The sequence below is a fragment of the Mixophyes fleayi genome, chromosome 11 (genome assembly GCF_038048845.1).
Source record: "Mixophyes fleayi isolate aMixFle1 chromosome 11, aMixFle1.hap1, whole genome shotgun sequence".
Lineage (NCBI taxonomy): Eukaryota > Metazoa > Chordata > Amphibia > Anura > Limnodynastidae > Mixophyes > Mixophyes fleayi.
In genome coordinates, this window is record NC_134412.1 from 37,679,728 (window position 1) to 37,688,609 (window position 8,882).

At 33.4% G+C, this 8,882-nt stretch overlaps 1 protein-coding gene across 1 annotated transcript in view; it reads right to left on the minus strand.

Annotated features, from left to right (window-relative positions):
- The window catches only part of LOC142106909 (netrin-1-like), a 79,915-nt gene extending 71,484 nt beyond the window's left edge, over positions 1-8,431 (minus strand). Inside the window, exon 1 of the mRNA XM_075189961.1 lies at positions 8,180-8,431. The gene's annotated coding sequence lies outside the window, so the exon portion shown is untranslated. The remainder of the gene's footprint in view (positions 1-8,179) is intronic.
- Between the last annotated feature and the right edge of the window lie 451 nt (positions 8,432-8,882).

Here is an 8,882-nt window from a genome sequence, read left to right on the forward strand (position 1 = left end):
ATTTCAGTCTCCTGGACAAAACCATGTTACAATGCAAGGGGTGCAAATTAGTATTCTGTTTTGCACATAAGTTAAATACTGACTGTTTTTTCATGTAGCACACAAATAGCAACTTTAAATTTCAGTGTACAAATAAGCTATCAAGTATTTGTGTGCTACATGAAAAAACAGTCAGTATTTAACTTATGTGCAAAACAGAATACTAAATTGCACCCCTTGCATTGTAACATGGTTTTGTCCAGGAGACTGAAATAAGAAGTTTCTCAAGTTAAGATCCTTACTGAATCAGGCCCCTATTGAGTAACAAAAATAATTTGATTTTGCCTATTGTGAGTGATGAGAACCAACAGGAACTTTAAACTGACTCTACCCCTGTGTTTATAAAGTTAACATACATATTGTAAAAATCATAAAATATCTCCAGCCAAATCTACAGCAGTTGTTGAAATAATAAGAACCAAGTGTTTTATTTTATTTTTTTATAAAAAAAGTTGACAGTGTGAAAGACCACTAAAGGGAGCATTCATGGCAGGAATCAGTTACAAATTAGATCAAATATAATCCTAAACCCTCAATGGTAGGTACAAGTAAATGAATTTAGGTCTATTCCATTATACAATTGCATATGAAGACTGATGTGCTCAGATGCCAGCTTAGGAATTAGTAAATATCATTATGATTTTGGAAAATAGAAAAGTCACTTGGCACATTCTTGAGCTTTAGAGTACAATTATTCTCTACAGTAAAGACATACAGCTGGAGAATATTTTTTTGTTTCAGTGACAAACATATATTGTAGTGTGAATGATCCATACATCATATTGACAAGCTGCATGTAAGACATGCCATTTGTGAGATGTCATTTTCCTAGATATTTTGTTGTGGGATCTTACCACTTGCCGGACCAGGAAAAAACGTAGTACGATAATAGCACAACATTTATTCACAGTATGTATCTTGTTTCCGGAGGGTTAATGCTTTTTTAATCATTGCTACCTTATGCCATATTTTGTTTTATCTGTTTTATGCTACAATGAGCCCAATTTTTCCCCATCCATCAGAATGTTAAATTATAATAATTATACCAATGTAAAGCATAACTTTTTATTCCCCTATACAATTTTGATGTCATATATTTCTGTGGCACAAAACATCTCAAGTGTTCATGTCGGACATTATAATCACTTTCATGTTGTATACTGGATTTCACTCCTAATATACAGTAAGCTTTTGATGTTCTCCCAATCCTCTCCACTGGGCCTCTGGGTCCCTGGCTTCCAAGATCGATTCACTGTGTTTTCTTATTAAAAAAGCAATGTATTTTCCAGAGATAAGCTCATCTGACAAAGGACATACAATTCTTAACTCCTTTCATTTTAATCTAAACAATACGAAGCACATTTGGAAAAAAGTAACTTACATAATGAAAGTAAATGTAATTATAACATGCATTGTATATTTGAGCAGACTGTGAGAAGATAATAACATTTTTTTTATTCTAGAAGCAAACCATTCCAGCAATTATATTTAGAACATTACCGTTGTCATAGGAAGTATACTGCAATGTTATGACCAACGATACAAAATAGTTTTGAAGTAATATTACATCCAAAATAAACATAGACCAATTAGGTAGGCATGTCCTCACTCATAACTTGTAATTTAAGAGGTGGTTTTTTTTTTGTGCTTGAGGTTACTTTTCTAAATATGAGAATGTACAACTTCGGCCAAGTTCTAACTAGGTATAGCAAGTATAATACAAATGTAATATATTTCACAATTGACTTCAAAAGATTTGCAAGAGGTAACCGACGGTATGTAGACACCTGGGGAATGCCACTTTGATAAGTATTCATATTTTTTACATGCTTTTGAAATGAAACAAAAATAAAAAATTGTTTCAGGGGTCATCACTTAGGAATCTGCCATTTTGCATCCTGTTAGAGTGTTCTGTTGCCATGTGCAAGTGAAGATTGAATAGCGAACATATTTAATCATCAAACATACTTATGCCTAGCCCCTAGGAACCGAGTTTTGTGTTTGTAGACTGTGGAATTTTTCAAGAACAAAGAAAGCATGCCACGGAAATAACAAACATCATAAACCAATACATAATCAAAGAGAACAATTATATTTACTCAGGCAATATAGTGTAGCTTCCCAAATTATTTTACAAATAAACCTTGGACTATACTGTGTATATATGTATGTTTAAATTATTGTGTTTACTTTTAAATGACTTTTGCACATAAGTGGACATGCAACCTAGTGCTTAAAGAATAATACATATACAATTAAAATGTTTTCTAATACATCCGTAGAGAAGAAAATATTAGAAAATAATCTCTTATTCTAAAGAATGTTTTTTAACATTCCGAAAAGTTTGATATTTGAAAGAAAATTTTTTTTTGATTATCTGCATCTAATCAAATATCTGATCAATGGTGTATAGGTCTCACAGGCATTTAATCTCATTTGCAAAAAAATCCTTTGTTGACATTTGTATTCCTGTTTTTACATTACACGGATTGTTTCATACGTAGATAAGGAAGCAATCACTACTGCTTTGCTGTCCTGATTAAAAAGATATTCAGGTTTCCACAATGTAGCAGAAATCAGATCCTTGGTGTAATTGATTAACCCTGAAAACAGTACATGATACTAATCTTAGTATTTTAGAGTCTAATTGAGGGGAAACGACCTGTGAAGATAGCCAATTATTTGTACTGTGAAGAATTGTTCCATATGCAGAAAACAAAACAAATTCAGGGTATGTGTGAAAAGCCAAAATAATTAGTTACCTGCAGCAGAAATAGAAAGTTTATCATGTCTTATGTTTTGGGGTGGAATGAAGCATTTATATAAACATTATTAATAGAACAATTCTAGGTTAATAGCCAACCTATTACAGTATTTTAGGCCAAAACATATAATGAATTAAATGTTTCCATTTTGGTCATATCAATTTAATATTTTTGGAACTTATACATACAGCAAGATAGTAATAGCGCAAGGCTTGTGATATGCAGTAAAAGTTGTTTAAGCTGTGAGTGAAGCATTTCATACACTATGTGCTCCACGTTTGGATCTCAGAATACTGGTCAAGGTCATCGGATGCGTGTGTAATGTGTTCATTAAATGTAATGGGTCCATGGAAAATACAGAATTCGTTTTTTGTCCAGACCAAGGGTGCAGTAAGTACACTCATATAGTTTGGGAAAAGTAGTGGAAGAGATCATTACTATCAGCAGGGCAGGAGAAACGTTGGCTACCATGTTATTTAAACCTTCACTATTTTGGTGCTGACGATAAAGTTTTCCTGTCTCTGTCTTTTGGCCACCTACTTCATAGTACCCCACTATGTGCATGTGGTTTTCATGTGTATGGCAAAGATCTATTGAAGATTCTTTACTATAATATATGTCACAAAGCACCTAAACAACAAAAGAAGTTAGTGGATCCATATAATGAACCCACTAACCATTATCTGTCAAATGTTGATTTTTAAATTTTGGGCATGGTTTTCCTATAAGAAAGTTTGTGATTTGTTTTTGTTTTTACTTTTTACATGATTGCTCTCTTTTTCGGTCAATTTTTTAACTACAAGAACTGCCTGGAATCATTGGGTTAACATTTACATAAATTAACAAAAAATGTCCCGAGTATTTACTTAATATATTTTTACTAGCAGATCATAATAGATAACAACAGTGCAGTCATCAAAAATTTAGTATAGGTGTTTACCTGTATTAGTTTTATTGTAGTCAATTGTGTTTTAAATCAGAGGTTGGCCACATGTGGTTCTCCAACAGTTGTTGAACCACAACTGCCAACATTCCGCTCCAGCAGTTGACATAATATGCTAGCACTGCACTCTAAGTCAATACCGGTTTAGCTTTAAACATTATTAACACTAGCCAAAATGTCTGTAAGAAATGGAAATTAAGTTAAACAAGACTATTTTTTTTATAGCAGTGCTCATTTTATACTTTAACAGGAATAATTTACAAATTTGAAATGAGGACTAATTTGCCAGGAAATTGGGATAATTTCATTTCAAGAGTTCTATTTATTTATTAGGTGCTTAATATACTTAGTACCTAACTACACAAATGCACATTTATGAAATTTGTATAGTTTACGATGTGGCCATTTATTAATGCCGACACCAATTTAGTTCAAGAAAGAACAAATCATTTGTGATGTCTCTTGAAAAGTAGAAACCAAGGTATAAAATTAAATAAAATCCAGTTCAATGTAAAAATATCCTTTGTTTTCCAATATATGTCATTAATGCTTGCAGTGAGATAAGGGTTAATCAAGCATTAAATGATTAACTCGCATCCTGTTATACCAGGTCAAACTTAACATTTATGCAGATGTGGTTAGACTTTCTGAAAGCTGGGAAGGGAAGTAAGTCGCTTTCAGAAAGTTTAAAAAATGACAATCAGACTGGAGTATGTCTGTACAGCATCAACTCTCATTTACTAGTACTATGTTTGATGAATGATTGTAATTTCTGTACAATGAGGGTTTCCTGACCTATTGTGTTACCATGTACAGAGATATGTTACTATGTTTTATATGCATGTTATTCTCTTTCAACTCCTCCGATTGCGACTGAATATTTTTATGCATTTAAAATAAGTTCTATTAATAATAAATTATTTTATAGAGATGCTTTTGACGGAAAAGAAATTAATAGAAGAAAACATCTTCGAATGGAACTTTATGGTAGAATAAACAGAAATCTGTAACTAATAAAACCATTTCATATTAATTTATACTTCATCTAGGATTATTGTTAACATTTTCCCATTTTCAACTTTATGCAGTTGATCTATGATGTATGATGAAAGAGTCTCATGTTGGCCACACATGTTCATTTTGGGCAATTGGCCCAATATCATATCATGTGTGGCCAAAAATAGTTGTTATATCTGATAATAATCTGATCTGAACAGAGCAGGTCACTATGGGACATGTTGATAAATTAGGTCTGAAGATAAACGTTACTGGCCAGGGTATGCAGACATCTTATCTCTGCAATAAAGGGCTCCGGTGATGCCGAAAGTGATCCTATACTCAACTCAAGGGATTTCTACTCTACTTGTCCATTATAATTTGTGTATGTTTTCAGAACATAGACACAGCTCTAGTATTATAAAAAGCTAACACATTCTCTCCTGTAAACTATAAAGATATCAAAAGTTATATCAATGTCTCATAACAGGTAAAAAAAATCCTTGCTACGACTGCAACTTCCACCTTGCCAAAATCTATGTAAAACTTTGGATACTGGCATATTGTATCATATACAACTGGATATAACACTTTTCAGAATTCTTAGATCTACCAAGAGCAAAAACAATTCATTGAGTAGCATTTTTTTTGTTTACTCAATCCAATAAATTTAGCTGGCCCAAAACTTGCTACCTTGAATAGCCTCGTTATAGGCACATCCCTCCATTGTACTCCTTGGTGAGTTTTAATAACCATGTAAACATTATAATCGTGTCCCAAATATAATAGAGACTTCTAAAGAATTGACCCTTTTCTTTGGCATCAGACACCTTGCAGAGCAGCACAGGCAGCCTAGGATTAAAGAATTTCCGTCTCTCTCTCTGTAAGAGTCCAATGCCCTTGTGCAATATGTTTCTATTTAAAATAAGCAAAGCCCGAGTGACAAAAAGAGGGCGTAAAATATTTGGAAAGATTGTCAAGTTTTAAAGAGGATAGAAAAAGTTGACTTCAGATGCGCCAGCCCTTTTATAATACTGTACATTTTCTCAGGCAGAAAACTAATGTGTGGACACGCAAGAGACATTTATATGCAGGAAAACAGAACCATTTCTGAGATCCCTTTCAGTGTTACCAAGTTACGGAACATTGTTCTGAGTGAACTACTGTGAAATCACGGTGTAACCGGGTGTGCTTCACATAACCACAGCGCAAAATCAGAGCACATCTTTAGAACTATTATCTTAAATAATGTATTCTGCTTTGCACCACTAGCTGCTTATGCTGCTTTGCATCACTTATTTTGAATCGTATTTCCGCCACTGTGGTGCAAATTAAAATAACTGCATGTGAACTAGGCAAATGACTAGTTACCATGAAATGAGAGATTAATATATACAACGTGTCAAGGAAAATGTTCAAATGAGCATTTTACGGGACTCATTCTGTGGATGAGGTTTCCTCTCAATCATGGATTTTTCCGAGGAGCTGTACATTGTTTTTATTATAGCATACTCACATATGTGGAATGCAGAATTTTGTATGTATTACAGAGGTGGCTTTTGTGATACTTATGTGGCAAACTCCATTAGTTTACCTAATTATGTAACTGATGACAACTTTAACCTAGAAAACTTTTCTTTAATTTTGTAAATTCGAAGAACATTGGTGAATAGGTTAATATACAAATAAAGTGTGCTTGCAAAAGCTGCCAGAACACCCTCTGAAATCACTGATGTGCTTTGTATGCTTACTAAAAATGTATGCATTAAAAGAAAAATATACTCAATATAGTCCAGTGATCCCCCACCCAGCTGCTGTAATTTTCAGCACAAACATCTTCCAAGCACTTCTCATTCACAACAAATCTGTTTGATTAGGCAGCAGTACAGGCTCTCCAAACACTAGTCTAGTGACTGTTTAGCATGATTTTCTCTTTGAAGCTTAGATTCTGCCACACTATTGCAGTTAATATGTAAACTAGTCACACCGAGCTGTCTAAAACCTTTAGACTTAGAGGAAAGGATTAACCAAAGTTTTACTGCAGTTCAAAAACGAGCCCATGCTTGAAAAAAAAAAAAATGTTGTAAATAAATTATAATATTTAGATATTCTGCCATCTTCTCGATTACACAAATCTGAAATGTAAATCCATAGGGATATTCAGGACCAGTTTGTTTCGCAAATAAGACACCTGCTCATTAGTAAAGATGTCCTACAGGTAGATTTGCTATGATAATATGTTGTGATATAGTGTAAATATAATCCATGGTGCTACCTCTCTTGACAGTGGAATTGCTGCAAACGCTGTAGAAATAATGGATGTATGCTGGTTTTATGCAGATTCTTCACGTGTAAAATATACACTCTAATGCTAATAAGAGAAATAAATATTCCTAACTGCCCATTTATTTTTAATGAATAGAAGAAATTAATTAGACTTTATGCGTGTACATAAAATGCGCTGTTGCCCCATGCATAAATAATACATTTTCACTATATTTTCATGTACTAGCTCAGTATTTTACAGCACTTAAAGCACCAAACACCACACATTCACATAAATTAATTTTATTGCAAAAGTAAAAAAAAATAAAAAAAAATCTAATGGTGCAATACCAATATTTTAAAAACAACGTAAAATTACATTTCTGTTTCATTTAATAAATTGCACTTTCCGAACCTCATACGCAATCCACTGTATTAAATGAACAAATAGAGCTGACATATTGCAGAACACAATGCACCCAAATAAATGCAAAGTTACTCAGGACATCTGTATATGTCAGCTTCAGTGATGATTTAAAATGTATTACCCAAATTATTGCAACTGTAAAGACATACATTCAATTTAGATTAATGGCCTGTGCTTTTAATATGTTATACTCAATATTGCCGTTATTTATAGCTTGAAAAATTAAATAAAGAGAAGTAATTATACACCTCCATCTACCTTCAGAATGATAAATATCTCTGTTATAATAAATTTCCAAACTGGTTATTAACACAAATCTCCAAGAAATAAATATGTTTGGAAAAAAAAACAACTAAACTTGCTCTCAGCTAGATAGGCAGCAAAACAATAAAATCGGTCAATGTTTTCAAACAGTTTTCTGTATATTTTCATTTTACACCGTTATGTTGTTCTGTGTATTATTACCTACGTTTAAAAGAGTTTTGAGTCAAATAAATTTCACACACAATTAACTCCAGCCCACAGTCATTTGGTGGTAAAACACACACACAAACACACACACACACACACACACACACACACACACACACACACACACACACACACACACACACAAAAAGTGAGTTGAATTTAGACATGAAGGAGTTAATTGCAACAGGCAGGAAAAGGTTTAACAAATAAACACAGTTTAAAAAGTCTATGCCTGGAAGCAAACATCATCACAGCGCTGTATCTGTCACTTACCATTTTGTTGACATCTGCTTTCATTGAAGTGTCCAATTTTAGTGGTTTTAATTTTCTCTCATTTGGTTTAAATCACCCATAGCTCTGTTATGACTTAGGACAGAAAGTTTTCCTAGCTCTTCCACTCCATCTCTAGAAGTGTGTCAAAGGCAGCATAGGCATTGAATGGAGGGTAAAGTGTATAAACTTCAAGTGTGTATTCCTTTCCTAGACTGAAATGTTTGGAGAGCTCAACCTATTTAGGAGGGTTTGCTTTATTTGATACTGGGGTTGGATGGTAGCACCATTCAGAGCCACAAAGTAATTACATCACAGGAGGGAGAGGGTGGAGTTACAGCAGTGTGTGTCTGTTTAAGGGGGTATAGAAGAAAAAGGAAGGCAGATGGTGTAAACTAGCATAGGTGATGGTTTTGTAAATATACTGTTGGGAGAATGAGCTCATGTCAGCTTCATAATCCCCAGTTGACTGAACCATATGCCTGTCAGTCCAGACATTGTTAATCTTATTTGCATGTATTTTACTGTAAAAGCCAATAGGTTAATTCAGATAACTTTGTTTAATGACATCACAATCTACGTGTTTAAAATCAACTGCATATTTCTATGTTAGTACTTTACTTAAGAAACTTATGATAATGCTGCATAAAAATACAGTATCAAGCACAGATATATAGTAAATAAAGCACTTTCAGTTTACTATTTT